Raw genomic sequence first — 8,736 nt, 5'->3', positions numbered from 1 at the left:
TCTGATACTAGGTTAATCACTTTGAAGCTATAGTTATGCTGTAACATTTAGCATGGCTTCACACCAGGTTAGTGTAGCCAATGAGGAAAAATTTACCATAATGACAGCAGTTGTCCCAGTGTGACAGCTGTATTGCTCAGAGCTTTTCCTTCTTACACCTAGAATATAAATATAAAACAAGGGGAGAAATGTGATAAAAGGCGGTTTTCAGTTACACATATGTTGCTTATGTCTAATGTTTGACAGTTCGATTTCTGGGTGGGATAAAGAAATTTAAGTATCAGTAATGGGAATTTTTAAAGATTTAAAACAAATATGCAAAAATTTGCTATGCCAGAATGCTTGGAGCATAATAGAAGACTGTATTTGGTGTGCTTGTTTTGTTTCTTTGATAGAGCTTATTAGGTGAATCTTCTAAAACTTTCCTTCTGCTGGACCCCAGTGAAGTGGAAGTCACCAGAGTCCCACAGTACTTGGAGCACCACTGCACCAAGATGTTTAGCTGAGTTTCTGCTCAGTTTTACTTGAAAGCAAGAATTGTCCTAGCTCCTTTTCCATTATTCCAAAACTTTGAATGTTCGAAGCAGGGTCTGATTAAAAAGGAAACTACTGGTTAGTTAATCTAATTGAAGTATCATAATTTCAGCATAAACATTTAATTAAAGATAAGGAACTCATTGGTTAATACTGTATTTAAAAGAATTGGTAACTTGAATGTGTGTAATTTTTGGAACCTGTCTAAAAACCAAATACCCCTGCAAACAGATACAGTCCACCCTATTCTATTTAAATATTTTGCTGTTTTATTTTATAGAAATTATTTTGCTGAATTCACAAATAGAATTTGATTTACGAAGAACTTTTTGTCCTGTGGTGTGTTTTTGGTTTTGTTTTTGGGTTGGTTTTTTGGTTTTTGTTTTTGTTTTTGTTTTTGTTTTTTAATTCTTTGTCCATTTTTATTGTTTTTGTTTTTGTTTTTTGAAGGACTGCATAATAAAATTAATTCTGTGCATAGCCTGCTTAGGCATGACACTGAATTCAGGAGTTCAGTCGCATTGAGCTTTTGTGCACAGAAAGATCTGACCTTAGACCCTTGACTAAAGATTTAGAGAAAACAGGATGTTGACACTGTAAAAGTTTCCTAACATAATCAATCTTGTACTTTTTGTATGTTTTTTATATACATGTATATTTAATGAGCACAAGCTTGGTTGTATTTTTTACAATTTAGTTAATAGGAAAATGTTTTGTCAAAAAGGCTATAGTTGGAACTGAACAAAGCAGAAACAAAATTGAGAATTGCTTTATTTTGTGATTAAAAGGGGCAGGTATTTAAGATAAAGCTTTGGGTATCTTATTTGCAGTACTCTCTAGTCCATCTATGCTTTTAGGTTTTCTGTAATATTAGGAAATTTTGACACGAGATAGATCCTGTTTTTACCTTAAGTATATTACATCCGAGTTTGTTAAGTTTGAGCAGAAGTCCTACACACTGTTTGCAATTCCAATTGGTGGTTTTAATTCCAAAGTTCCTCATTTCCAGGCTTCCTTAGCAATGAACAAAATAGGTTCACTTTATTTGGACAATTTGCTATCCTTAAATACACCATCTCACCAGATGGGAGGTTGTTTTTGTATTTCCCGCTCCTTAACAAAGTATGTGATGTACTTAATTTAAAAACTTGAATGACTTCCTAGACCCGAAAAACTTGACATTTGAAAAGGCTGTGAATTTTTCTCCCTCTAAGGAGATCCCACTTTGGTTGCTTTGGATTGACAATTCCCCTTGTGCCTGGTGAGGGCTTGTGAATCCTTTTCCCCTCCATTTGAGGAAGAGCCATCTGTGCTATGTCCAGGATCGAGGGAAAGTGAACAGGGAGATTTATTTTTGTGCGAATTATTTTCTCTATTTAACTTCTTAAGCATTAACATATAAGCGGAAATTTTAAGGCGCATGTTATTATAAGAGCAACAGTAATGGTGGTGTTGAGGTCTTTCTGAACATCAATGGCACATTTTAAACTTCCAAGTCTTCAAAGTGCCTAAAGATTATTTAATTCTCAACTGATTTCTTGAGCCATATATATAATTCCTACTTTAAATGTTTGTTCCAGAATCACTAGTCTTCCTTTCAAAGAAGTACCCCCACGAGTCTAAATGGCATGATTACTTCATAGAAGACCATAGAATCTGTTAACACAAAGAGTAAAGCTATTTTTGTTGTTAATCTGTGAACAAGGGCTTGGCCCTGTTGGATCTAAGTATTTCATGCACAACTTGGTAAAAACCATATTGCTGCTGTTTCTAAGCCCTCCACCAACCAAATTGTCGTGCTCGGCAGTGTAGAGGCAGAAATAACATAAATCATATTTTGGGGTTTTTGTCTTTGATTTTTCTCTGATAGTTTCCCAATCTTGTGTCTTTTAGCTGTTATATATACAAATTTAGAATTATTAAAATGTTTTATATTTTTTTCACAATTAACTTTTATTAGTGAATGATAAGTATTTAATCCTAGTAGTGGTTAAAAAGATGAGGAGCCTTTTTTATTGAAGCTACGTTTGTAAATGAAAGCAACAGTCTGTGAATTTTCAGATGACTACTCCAGCAAAATAGTTCCTTTCACTTTTTTCCCTTGGTATTTTTCCAGCTTCTGTTCTCCCATGAACTCTTTGCTGAATTTTGTGGTTAATTTGGTGGATATATCCTGCCTTATTTAGAATTCTAACTGGATAAGAAAATTGCCTTTTCCTTATAAGTGCCCAACTTTGGTCTCTAGCTGGAAGGTACTATACTACATACTTTAGAGAAAGGAAAACAACCTCCTTCCCGCCCACCCCGGTTTTGTGTTACTGAGAGAAAAAAAAAAAAAAATTCAGTGCTGGTTTTGTAGTAGTGCTCAACCAAAATTGGTCCTGCACCTACATGACTGTTGAGTGTTTGAAAATAAGGTTTTGGGTGTGATACATCACTACAAAAAGTGCTAAATGTGTTAATAAGAACTTGCTGCCGACTGTATTTATAACAATTATTTTACATTTGCAAAAATGTAGCGCTTTTCCTCCAAATTTCATAGGTGTAAGAAAAAAGGGGGAAAGGTGCACCATGTTTTAAACTTGCAAATAATTTTTTTTGAAATCCAGATTCCCCAAAGGAAATTCACCACCCAGACCACACACTTCTCAGCCTTTTACAAGCCAACAGACTGACTGAAGATTGTCCACAGTTCCTAAGATTTAGCACATATACAAAAATAAAACTTTATAAATTAAATTTCGGTTTTCCCTTTTATTTATTAAAATAAGATGCCTAACGGAGGTAAATTACAGGTGTAATAGATTTAATGGGAATTTTTTTTTTAAAGTGTCTACAAATAGAGAATTTTGGCCCTCATTTTTTATCTCCAAAGTGTATTCACATCTAAGTTCAAAAATTGTGATCTAATTGCTGACTTAACAGTTCAGTCTAAAACAGATTTGGCAAACACTCATGATGTTTAAAAGTTCATTTAAATATCCAAAGTGCAGCAGGTCACATGTTTTGAGGGGAGTTACGGAAGTGAAAATTCTCCAGCAGATTTCATCTACTCTGCTTTCTAGTATCTAAAAAGCAATTCTTTGTTGCAGTATTCCAAAGAAATAGGACTTTCACAGAGGCCTGGTGGTGTGTCCTTTAAGTTGGGGTACTGTGAGGAGTACTGTTAGACCTAGCCCAGATTTTCTGCATTTTGGAAAACCCTTAGGTTAAACCATTTGAACTTTTAAAGATTTTAATTTATGAGAGACACAGGCAGAGATGTGGGCAAAGGGAGAAGCAGGCTCCATGCAGGGAGCCCAATTTGGGACTCGATCCTGGGACCATGGGATCACACCCTGGGCCAAAGACAGGTACTCAACCGCTGAGGCACCCAGGCATCCCTAAACATTTGAACTTTATTCTTAGCAACATGAATACACTTAATTGAATGAAAATGTACATAGCCACCGATATTTTGAACTGTTCATTGTAACCTGACAATTGACAGGTAGGTAAAAAAGAGTTTAAAGTTGGGGGTTACCCTCTTGCACTGTTGGTGGGAATGGGAACTGGTGCAGCCACTCAACTGTGGAGGTTCCTCAGAGTTAAAAATAGACCTGCCCTACGACCCAGCAATTGCACTGCTGGAGATTTACCCCAAAGACACAGATGCAGTGAAACGCTGGGACACCTGCACCCCAATGTTTGTAGCAGCAATGTCCACAATAGCCAAACTGGAAGAAGCCTCGGTGTCCATCGAAAGATGAATGGATAAAGAAGCTGTGGTCTATGTATACAATGGGATACTCAGCCATTAGAAACGACAAATACCCACCATTTGCTTCGATGTGGATGGAACTGGAGGGTATTATGCTGAGTGAAGTAAGTCAATCGGAGAAAGACAAACATTATATGGTCTCATTCATTTGGGGAATATAATAGTGAAAGGGAATAAAGGGGAAAGGAGAGAAAGTGAGTGGGAAATATCAGAGACGGTGAGAGAACATGAGAGACTCCTAACTGGGAAACCAAGGGGTGGTGGAAAGGGAGGGGGGAGGGTTGGGGTGACTGGGTGACAGGCACTGAGGGGAGCAATAAAGTTGGGGGTTACATAAAAGGTTTTCCTAACTTTTAAGATTTTATTTATTCATGAGAGCTACAGAGAAACAGGCACTGACACAGGCAGAGGGAGAAGTAGGTTCTTCCATGCAGGGAGCCCATGTGGGACTTAATCCCAGGACCTCGGGATCACACCCTGAGCCTAAGGCAGACGCTCAACCACCGAGCCACTTAGGCGTCCCAATAACTTATTTTCTTTAGGGATACATAGTCTCGAAGGAAATCTCTTCAACCACACTTAAACTTTTGTCCATAAAACACATTTCAGACCCATGTAAAAAATCACCAATTTTAAAAGCATTCCATTTAAATGTGTAAGACTCCAGAGTATAGTAGTGGGAATGCTTTTTAACTGTCCTCTGAAAATGAGAAGTCCTCTCCTTGTGCTCCATCAACATTAGAATACGCATTTCATCCAGAAATGCCATCTTATGATGTGATGCCCCAGTAAGCAAAATCACTGGCTGATATTTCAGGGTATCAAAATGTGGGGAATCCCATTTCGTAGTAACCCATAGCAAATACTTTTTTTTGATATCCAGAAATAGTGTTTCATTGTGTTGGCCTTTTCTCATGTGGCTTATTTTTCCATTAACCTAGCAGAATAGAGAAACCCTTTATTTATTAAAATAAGATGCCTAACGGCATCACCTCATCACCCTACTTTTATGTGTAATTAGTAATAAAGCTGGCAAATTTACACGTTTATGAAGAAAAAGTCTGATGGAACTGAGCCTCTGAGGAGTCCTCAAACTATTAACGGAGTGACCTATATTAGCAATTCTCTTGAGAGTTTTCTTTCCACACACATTATAGTTAAGATGTCAGGCAGACTTTCTGGCTCCACCAAGTGTTCTCCAGCTGCCCTGGCCTCATTTTTGTGTCTGTCAAAGCACTCCCTGTGTTAGAACAAGCGGAGCAATTGGTTTCCCTACCCTTCTTACTATTCCTCCTCAAAGGTAACCTGGTGAGGGTCACCTGCAAGATAGAATCACTTATTTTCTATTTCAATTGTACAGATGTTAAATTATTCAAAATGGGGGCACCTGGGTGGTTCAGTCGGTTGAGTGTCATGAGCTCAGGTCATGAGCCCAGGGGCCTGGGATCGAGTCCGACATCGGGCTCCCCATGAGGAGTCTGCGTCTCCCTCTACCTGTGTCTCTGTCTCTGCCTCTCTCTGCTTGTCTCTCATGAATAAAATCTTTAAAAAATAAAAATGGATGCTCTGGATGCTGGAGGAGTTTCCAGGAGTCCTTTGGAGGGATTCATTTGCAAAAGGATTTAGAAATGTATTCTTAAGAGTGTTGCTGTACAGGGATCCCTGGGTGGCGCAGCGGTTTGGCGCCTGCCCTTGGCCCGGGGCACGATCCTGGAGACCCGGGATCGAATCCCACGTCGGGCTCCCGGTGCATGGAGCTTGCTTCTCCCTCTGCCTGTGTCTCTGCCTCTCTGTCTCTCTCTGTGTGACTATCATGAATAAATAAATAAAATCTTTAAAAAAAAAAAAGAGTGTTGCTGTACATCACCCGCCGTTCTGTCAAGTTCTCCTGTAACTCCCCACTCATTAGAGCACTGGGTACGCCTTTGGAATTCACAAGTGAAGATAACATGGGGGGGTCTTAAATCTGGTTTCTTAGGCAGAGCGAAAGAAGCGTTGCATCATGAAGGTTCAGAATCCCCTTGCCTTCGGACCTACCTACTGCTTGCACCATGGCTGCTGGCAGGAAGCAGCGTTTATGTTCAGGGCGCCAAGGAAACTGGTCCACACTTAGGGCTCTGTGTGTGTTGAGGAAAAGCCCTTCGTAATCTGTTTTCCTGAGGTCTCTAGATGTTCAGGATATGTCCCTGACCTAGTTCTCTTTTTGTTGTTAAGATTTTATTTATGAGAGAGTGAAAGGGAGCACAAGCAGTGGGGAGGAGCAGAGGGAGAGGGAGTAGGCTCCCCACGGGGAGCCCCTGTGGGACTCAATCCCAGGACCCTGAGGGGGTCACACCCTGAGCTGAAGGCAGATGCTCAACCACTGAGCCACCCAGGCGCCCCTCTGACCTAGTTCCTGACGTAAATTAGTGTGTTCTGTTGGGTGAATAGGCAAAGAGCTTTTCAAGCTGTTTAAAATCAGAAATCTAGATGGTGACTGCTTAAATTTGGTGAGTACCTTCCCTCATTAAAAATACTCATCAGTAGGACTAGTAATTAGTTCTTTCAACCATCTGCTTTCAGAGTTTCTTCTTAGGCATTTAGTATAAATCTGTTCTCCGAAAAACAGGCCTTACACAGATCCCCAAAAGGCTGTTCTAACATACCTTCCTTAGGAAGTCTGACTTAGTCAAAGACCAAGTCCGTAAATATGCTAAAGATTTACAAGCTAAAGCTACCAAGTCGGGTTTTTGTTTTTGTTTTTTAAAGATTCTATTTATTTATTTGAGAGAGAGTGAAAAGGAGCACAAGCAGTGGGGAGGAGCAGAGGGAGAGAGAGAAGCAGGCTCCCAGTTCCCTGCCAGATCCAGGGCTCAATCCCAGGCCCCCAGGACTGCAGGACCGCAAGATCATGACCTGAGATGAAGGCAGATCTGAACTGAACCACCCAGGAACTCCATGGGTCCTTTTTTTTTTATTTTATTTTTAAGATTTTTATGTATTTATTCATGAAAGACACAGAGAGAGAGGCAGAGAGAGAAGCAGGCTCCATGCCAGGAGCCTGATGTGGGACTCGATCCTGGGACCCCAGGATCACATCCTGGGCTGAAGGCGGCACTGAACCGCTGAGCTACCCGGGCTGCCCCCCATGAGTCAGTTTTAAATACCAGGCTCTTACTATCTCCTGTGGCAGGTTTTGACAGAAAAAAAAATAAAAACATACATATATATCAAGCTCTAAGGTTGCAGTTAGCCTTCTCTTTGGTCCCAAGGTTGAGCTTTTTAACCAAAAAGCAAAATCTAAAAATTCAGGTTTGCAATAAAATGTGAAGAAACTTGCTTTTCTAATATAGCCAGCGAAGCATGGTTTAGCAGTTGTCACTAATAACACAAGTGCTACCTAAATTGGATGTTGAGTTATTGTTTAGCACATATTGACACAGCATTAAACACTTGAAATAGGCTTCTTACAGTGAGGTTAGCAGATACTCCATTTGGATAGAGAAAAGAATCATACTATTTTGGAAGGAGTGCAGGCTAGAGGAGTATGCAGTGTTGAAAGCACTTTACTGCCCATAATGCAGTAGAAACGGCTACAGGATGTCCCTCCCCTCGTTGTGTTTATGTCTCTAGAAAAGCACAGTGCCGAGTAACCAAGAGTAACATTTTCGAGTGCTTTTGAGCAGTAATAATTTATCAATATTCAATTCACATTTACGTTTTTTAACGATTTATTTATTAATGAGAGACAGAGAGAGGCAGAGACCCAGGCAGAGGGAGAAGCAGGTTCCCTGCGGGGAGCTCAATGAGGGTCTTGATTCTAGGACTCCAGGATCTCAACCTGAGCTGAAGGCAGACGCTCAACCACTGAACCACCCAGGCGTCCTCACATTAAGTTTTTAATTGCTGTTCTGCTATGAAGTATGATAGGGAATAGTCACTACAAAAATCACTCTGAGGCAGAGGGCAGCCTGGGGGGCTCAGCGGTTTAGCGCAGCCTTCAGCCCAGGGTGTAGTCCTGGAGTCCCGGGATCGAGTCCCACATGGGGCTCCCTGTATGGAACCTGCTTCTCCCTCTGCCTGTGTCTCTGCCTCTTTCTGTGACTCTCACGAATAAATAAGATCTTTAAAAAAAAAAAATCAATGTGAGGCTGAGAAGAAGAGTAATAATGTATATAGTAGGGAAACTGATTTAACTCTAGAGTGTTTATATTGAAATGTTTTTTTAAGTGAAGAATGAAGTGGAGAGGCACCTGGGTGGCTCAGTCCGTTAAGCGTCTGCCTTCGGGTCAGGTCATGGGTCCAAGATCCTAAGATCAAGTCCCGTGTCAGGCAGGGGCTCCCTGCTCATTGGGGGCCTACTTCTGTCTTTGCCTGCTGCTCCCCCTGCTTGCGTGCTGGCAAATAAAAAGCAGTCGTTGGGCAGCCAGGGTGGCTCAGCGGTTCAGCGCCGCCTGCAGCCC

At 40.6% G+C, this 8,736-nt stretch overlaps 1 protein-coding gene across 3 annotated transcripts in view; it reads left to right on the top strand.

Annotated features, from left to right (window-relative positions):
• USP9X (ubiquitin specific peptidase 9 X-linked) overlaps positions 1 to 3,273 on the top strand; it is a 178,047-nt gene extending 174,774 nt beyond the window's left edge. For all 3 annotated transcript variants that reach the window (XM_077888368.1, XM_077888369.1, XM_077888367.1), the window contains exon 45: positions 1 to 3,273. This exon is cut by the window's left edge and continues 743 nt beyond it. The gene's annotated coding sequence lies outside the window, so the exon portion shown is untranslated.
• The last annotated feature ends 5,463 nt before the right edge of the window (positions 3,274 to 8,736 follow it).

Source organism: Canis aureus, chromosome X (genome assembly GCF_053574225.1).
Source record: "Canis aureus isolate CA01 chromosome X, VMU_Caureus_v.1.0, whole genome shotgun sequence".
In the NCBI taxonomy this organism is placed as follows: Eukaryota; Metazoa; Chordata; class Mammalia; order Carnivora; family Canidae; genus Canis; species Canis aureus.
This window is presented reverse-complemented; position numbering and strand designations above follow the sequence as displayed.